This window comes from Arachis hypogaea, chromosome 5 (assembly GCF_003086295.3).
Source record: "Arachis hypogaea cultivar Tifrunner chromosome 5, arahy.Tifrunner.gnm2.J5K5, whole genome shotgun sequence".
NCBI classification, from domain to species: domain Eukaryota; kingdom Viridiplantae; phylum Streptophyta; class Magnoliopsida; order Fabales; family Fabaceae; genus Arachis; species Arachis hypogaea.
In genome coordinates, this window is record NC_092040.1 from 18,700,459 (window position 1) to 18,706,625 (window position 6,167).

At 41.8% G+C, this 6,167-nt stretch overlaps 1 non-coding gene across 1 annotated transcript; it reads left to right on the forward strand.

Moving 5' to 3' along the window:
* Positions 1-5,644: 5,644 nt before the first annotated feature.
* On the forward strand, positions 5,645-5,748 carry LOC112804179 (small nucleolar RNA R71). The gene has a single exon (XR_003202800.1). It is a non-coding gene; the product is annotated as a small nucleolar RNA R71 (small nucleolar RNA).
* The last annotated feature ends 419 nt before the right edge of the window (positions 5,749-6,167 follow it).

A 6,167-nucleotide genomic window follows, 5' to 3' on the forward strand; every position in this document is an offset into this window, starting at 1 on the left:
GGAGTTTGAAGCTCGTCACAGTCATTCAATCATTGAATCCTACTTAGAATACCACAGACAAGGTTTAGACCTTCCGATTCTCTTGAATGCCGCCATCAATTCTAGCTTATACCACGAAGATTCCGATCAAGGTATCCAAGAGATAAACATTCAAGCCTTGTTTGCTTGTAGAACAGAGGTGGTTGTCAGGCACTTGTTCATAAGTGAGAATGATGATGAGTGCCATATAATCATCACATTCATCATGTTCTTGGGTGCAAATGAATATCTTAGAACAAGAACAAGCTGAATTGAATAGAAGAACAATAGTAATTGCATTAATACTCGAGGTACAACAGAGCTCCACACCTTAATCTATGGTGTGTAGAAACTCCATCGTTGAAAATACATAAGAACAAAAGTGATCATTGGCTTCGGTCCTAGAGAGGGAACCAGAAGAACCAAGATCTAGGCATGGCCGTGAGGCCAGCCCCATAAAAGTGATCAAAAGATTCAAAGATCTAAAGATGATCAAAGGACCTAAAGATGAAAATACAATAGCAAAAGGTCCTATTTGTAGAGAACTAGTAGCCTAGGGTTTACAGAGATGAGTAAATGACATAAAAATCCACTTCCGGGCCCACTTGGTGTGTGCTTGGGCTGAGCATTGAAGCATTTTCGTGTAGAGACTTCTCTTGGAGTTAAACGCCAGCTTTTGTGCCAGTTTGGGCGTTTAACTCCCATTCTTGTGCCAGTTCCGGCGTTTAACGCCGGGCAGTTTTGAGCTGATTTGGAATGCCGGTTTGGGCCATCAAATCTCGGGAAAAGTATGAACTATTATATATTGCTGGAAAGCCCAGGATGTCTACTTTCCAACGCCGTTGAGAGCGCGCCAATTGGGCTTCTGTAGCTCCAGAAAATTCACTTCGAGTGCAGGGAGGTCAGAATCCAACAGCATCTGCAGTCCTTTTCAGCCTCTGAATCAGATTTTTGCTCAGGTCCCTCAATTTCAGCTAGAAAATACCTGAAATCACAGAAAAACACACAAACTCATAGTAAAGTCCAGAAAAGTGAATTTTAACTAAAAACTAATAAAAATATACTAAAAACTAACTAAATCCTACTAGAAACATACTAAAAATAATGCCAAAAAGTGTACAAATTATCCGCTCATCACAACACCAAACTTAAATTGTTGCTTGTCCCCAAGCAACTGAAAATCAAATAAGCTAAAAAGAAGAGAATATGAAATGAATTCCAAAAACATCTATGAAGATCAGTATTAATTAGATGAGCGGGGCTTTTAGCTTTTTGCCTCTGAACAGTTTTGGCATCTCACTCTATCCTTTGAAATTCAGGATGATTGGCTTCTATAGGAACTCAGAATCCAGATAGTGTTATTGATTCTCCTAGTTAAGTATGATGATTCTTGAACACAGCTATTTTATGAGTCTTGGCCGTGGCCCAAAGCACTTTGTCTTCCAGTATTACCACCGGATACATACATGCCACAGACACATAATTGGGTGAACCTTTTCAGATTGTGACTCAGCTTTACTAGAGTCCCCAATTAGAGGTATCCAGGGTTCTTAAGCACACTCTTTTTGCCTTGGATCACACTTTATTATTTTTTTCTTTTTCTTTTTCTTTTTCTCCCTTTTTTTTCGTTTTTCTCTCTTTTTTTTTTTGAATTCACTGCTTTTTCTTGCTTCAAGAATCATTTTTATGATTTTTCAGATCCTCAGTAACATGTCTCCTTTTTCATCATTCTTTCAAGAGCCAACATTCATGAACAACAAATTCAAAAGACATATGCACTGTTTAAGCATACATTCAGAAAACAAAAGTATTGCCACCACATCAAAATAATTAATCTGTTATAAAATTTAAAATTCATGCAATTCTTCTCTTTTTCAATTAAGAACATTTTTCATTCAAGAAAGGTGATGGATTCATAGGACATTTATAACTTTAAGGCATAGACACTAAGACACTAATGATCATGAGACACAAACATGGATAAACATAAGCATGAAAATTCGAAAAACAAGAAAATAGAGAACAAGGAAATTAAAGAACGGGTCCACCTTAGTGATGGTGGCTTGTTCTTCCTCTTGAAGATCTTATGGAGTGCTTGAGCTCCTCAATGTCTCTTCCTTGTCTTTGTTGCTCCTCTCTCATGATTCTTTGGTCTTCTCTAATTTCATGCAGGAGGATGGAATGTTCTTGGTGCTCCACCCTTAGTTGTCCCATGTTGGAACTTAATTCTCCTAGGGAGGTGTTGATTTGCTCCCAATAGTTTTGTGGAGGAAAGTGCATCCCTTGAGGCATCTCAGGGATTTCATGATGAGTGGGATCTCTTGTTTGCTCCATCCTTTTCTTAGTGATGGGCTTGTCCTCATCAATGGGGATGTCTCCCTCTATGTCAATTCCAACTGAATAACAGAGGTGACAAATGAGACGAGGAAAGGCTAACCTTGCCAAGGTAGAGGACTTGTCCGCCACCTTATAAAGTTCTTGGGCTATAACCTCATGAACTTCTACTTCCTCTCCAATCATGATGCTATGAATCATGATAGCCCGGTCTATAGTAACTTCGGACCGGTTGCTAGTGGGAATGATTGAGCATTGGATAAACTCCAACCATCCCCTAGCTACGGGCTTGAGGTCATGCCTTCTCAATTGAACCGGCTTTCCTCTTGAATCTCTCTTCCATTGAGCGCCCTCTTCACAAATGTCTATGAAGACTTGGTCCAACCTTTGATCAAAGTTGACCCTTCTCGTGTAAGGGTGTTCATCTCCTTGCATCATGGGCAAGTTGAATGCCAACCTTACATTTTCCGGACTAAAATCTAAGTATTTCCCCCGAACCATTGTAAGCCAATTCTTTGGGTCCGGGTTCACACTTTGATCATGGTTCTTGGTGATCCATGCATTGGCATAGAACTCTTGAACCATTAAGATTCCGACTTGTTGCATGGGGTTGGTAAGAACTTCCCAACCTCTTCTTCAGATCTCATGTCGGATCTCCGGATATTCACTCTTTTTGAGTTTGAAAGGGACCTCGGGGATCACTTTCTTCAAGGCCACAACTTCATAGAAGTGGTCTTGATGCACCCTTAAGATGAATCTCTCCATCTCCCATGACTCGGAGGTGAAAGCTTTTGCCTTCCCTGTCCTCTTTCTAGAGGTTTCTCCGGCCTTGGATGCCATAAATGGTTATGGAAAAACAAAAAGCAATGCTTTTACCACACCAAACATAAAAGGTTTGCTCGTCCTCGAGCAAAAGAAGAAAGTAGAGAGTAGAAGAAGAAGAAATGAAGGAGATGGAGGTGGCTTTGTGGTTCGGCCAAAGGGGGAGAAGTAGTGTTTAGGTTGTGTGAAAATGAAGGAGTGAAGATGGGTTTATATAGGGGTGGAGAGAGGGGTAAGGTTCGGCTATGTGAGGGTGGGTTTGGGAGGGAAAGTGGTTTGAATTTGAATGGTGAGGTAGGTGGGGATCCTGTGGGGTCCACAGATCCTGAGGTGTTAAGGAAAAGTCATCCCTGCACCAAGTGGCGAGCAAAAATGCTCTCTGTGCCAATTCTGGCGTTAAACGCCGGGCTGGTGTCCATTTCTGGCGTTTAACGCCAACTTCTTGCCCTTTCCTGGCGTTTAACGCCAGTCTGGTGCCCCTTTCTGGCGTTAAACGCCCAGAATGGTACCAGACTGGGCGTTAAACGCCCATTTGCTGCCCTTACTGGCGTTTAAACGCCAGCAAGGTCTTCCTCCAGGGTGTGCTATTTTTCTTTCTATTTTTCATTATGTTTTTGCTTTTTCAATTGATTTTGTGACTTCCCATGATCATCAACCTACATAAAACAGAAAATAACAAAGGAAAAATAGATAAATATAACATTGGGTTGCCTCCCAACAAGCGCTTCTTTAATGTCAATAGCTTGACAGTGGGCTCTCATAGAGCCTCACAGATGCTCAGAGCAATGTTGGAACCTCCCAACACCAAACTTAGAGTTTGAATGTGGGGGTTCAACACCAAACTTAGAAGTTGGTTGTGGCCTCCCAACACCAAACTTAGAGTTTGACTGTGGGGGCTCTGTTTGACTCTGTTTTGAGAGAAGCTCTTCATGCTTCCTTTCTATGGTGACAGAGGGATATCCTTGAGCCTTAAACACAAGGGATTCTTCATTCACTTGAATGGTCAATTCTCCTCTGTCCACATCAATCACAGCCTTTGCTGTGGCTAGGAAGGGTCTGCCAAGGATGATGGATTCATCCATGCATTTCCTAGTCTCTAGGACTATGAAATCAGCAGGGATGTAATGGTCTTTAATCTTTACCAGAGCATCCTCTACAAGCCCATAAGCTTGTTTTCTTGAATTGTCTGCCATCTCTAGTGAGATTCTTGCAGCTTGTACCTCAAAGATCCCTAGCTTCTCCATTACAGAGAGAGGGATGAGGTTTATGCTTGACCCTAGGTCACACAAGGCCTTCTTGAAGGTCATGGTGCCTATGGCGCAAGGTATTGAGAACTTCCCAGGATCTTGTCTCTTTTGAGGTAATTTCTGCCTAGACAAGTCATCCAGTTCTTTGTTGAGCAAAGGGGGTTCATCCTCCCAAGTCTCATTACTAAATAACTTGTCATTTAGCTTCATGATTGCTCCAAGGTATTTAGCAACTTGCTCTTCAGTGACATACTCATCCTCTTCAGAGGAAGAATACTCATCAGAGCTCATGAATGGCAGAAGTAAATCCATTGGAATCTCTATGGTCTCAGTGTGAGCCTCAGATTCCCATGGTTCCTTATTGGGGAACTCATTGGAGGCCAGTGGACGTCCATTGAGGTCTTCCTCAGTGGCGTTCACTGCTTCTTCCTCCTCTTCAAATTCGGACATGTAGGTCATGTTAATGGCCTTGCACTCTCCTTTTGGATTTTCTTCTGTATTGCTTGGAAGAGTGCTAGGAGGGAGTTCAGTAATTTTCTTACTCAGCTGACCCACTTGTGCCTCCAAGTTTCTAATGGAGGAACTTGTTTCAGTCATGAAACTTTGAGTGGTTTTGATTAGATCAGAGACCATGGCAGCTAAGTCAGAGTGGCTCTGCTTATAATTCTCTGTCTGTTGCTGAGAAGATGATGGAAAAGGCTTGCCATTGCTAAACCTGTTTCTTCCACCTTTATTGTTGTTGAAACCTTGTTGAGGTCTCTGTTGATCCTTCCATGAGAGATTTGGATGATTTCTCCATGAAGAATTATAGGTGTTTCCATAGGGTTCTCCCATGTAGTTCACCTCTTCCATTGAAAGGGTTCTCAGGATCATAAGCTTCTTCTTCAGATGAAGCGTCCTTAGTACTGCCTGGTGCATTTTGCATTCCAGACAGACTTTGAGAAATCAAATTGACTTGCTGAGTCAATATCTTGTTCTGAACCAATATGGCATTCAGAGTATCAATCTCAAGAACTCCTTTCTTCTGATTTGTCCCATTGTTCACAGGATTCCTTTCAGAAGTGTACATGAATTGGTTATTTGCAACCATTTCAATGAGCTCTTGAGCTTCTGTAGGCGTCTTCTTCAGATGAAGAGATCCTCCAGCAGAGCTGTCCAATGACATCTTAGACAGTTCAGGCAGACCATCATAGAAGATACCTATGATGCTCCATTCAAAAAGCATGTTAGATGGACACTTTCTGATCAATTATTTGTATCTTTCCCAAGCTTCATAGAGGGATTCACCTTCCTTCTGTCTGAAGGTTTGGACTTCCACTCTAAGCTTACTCAATTTTTGAGGTGGAAAGAACTTTGCCAAGAAGGCATTGACTAGCTTTTCCCAAGAGTTCAGGCTTTCTTTAGGTTGTGAGTCCAACCATATCCTAGCTCTGTCTCTTACAGCAAAAGGGAATAGCATAAGTCTGTAGACCTCAGGGTCAACCCCATTAGTCTTGACAGTGTCACAGATTTGCAAGAATTCAGCTAAAAACTGATGAGGATCTTCCAATGGAAGTCCATGGAACTTGCAATTCTATTGCATTAGAGAAACTAATTGAGGCTTAAGCTCAAAGTTGTTTGCTCCAATGGCAGGGATAGAGATGCTTCTCCCATAGAAGTCGGGAGTAGGTGCAGTAAAGTCACCCAGCACCTTCCTTGCATTGTTGGCATTGTTGTTGTTTTCGGCTGCCATGGGTTCTTCTTCTT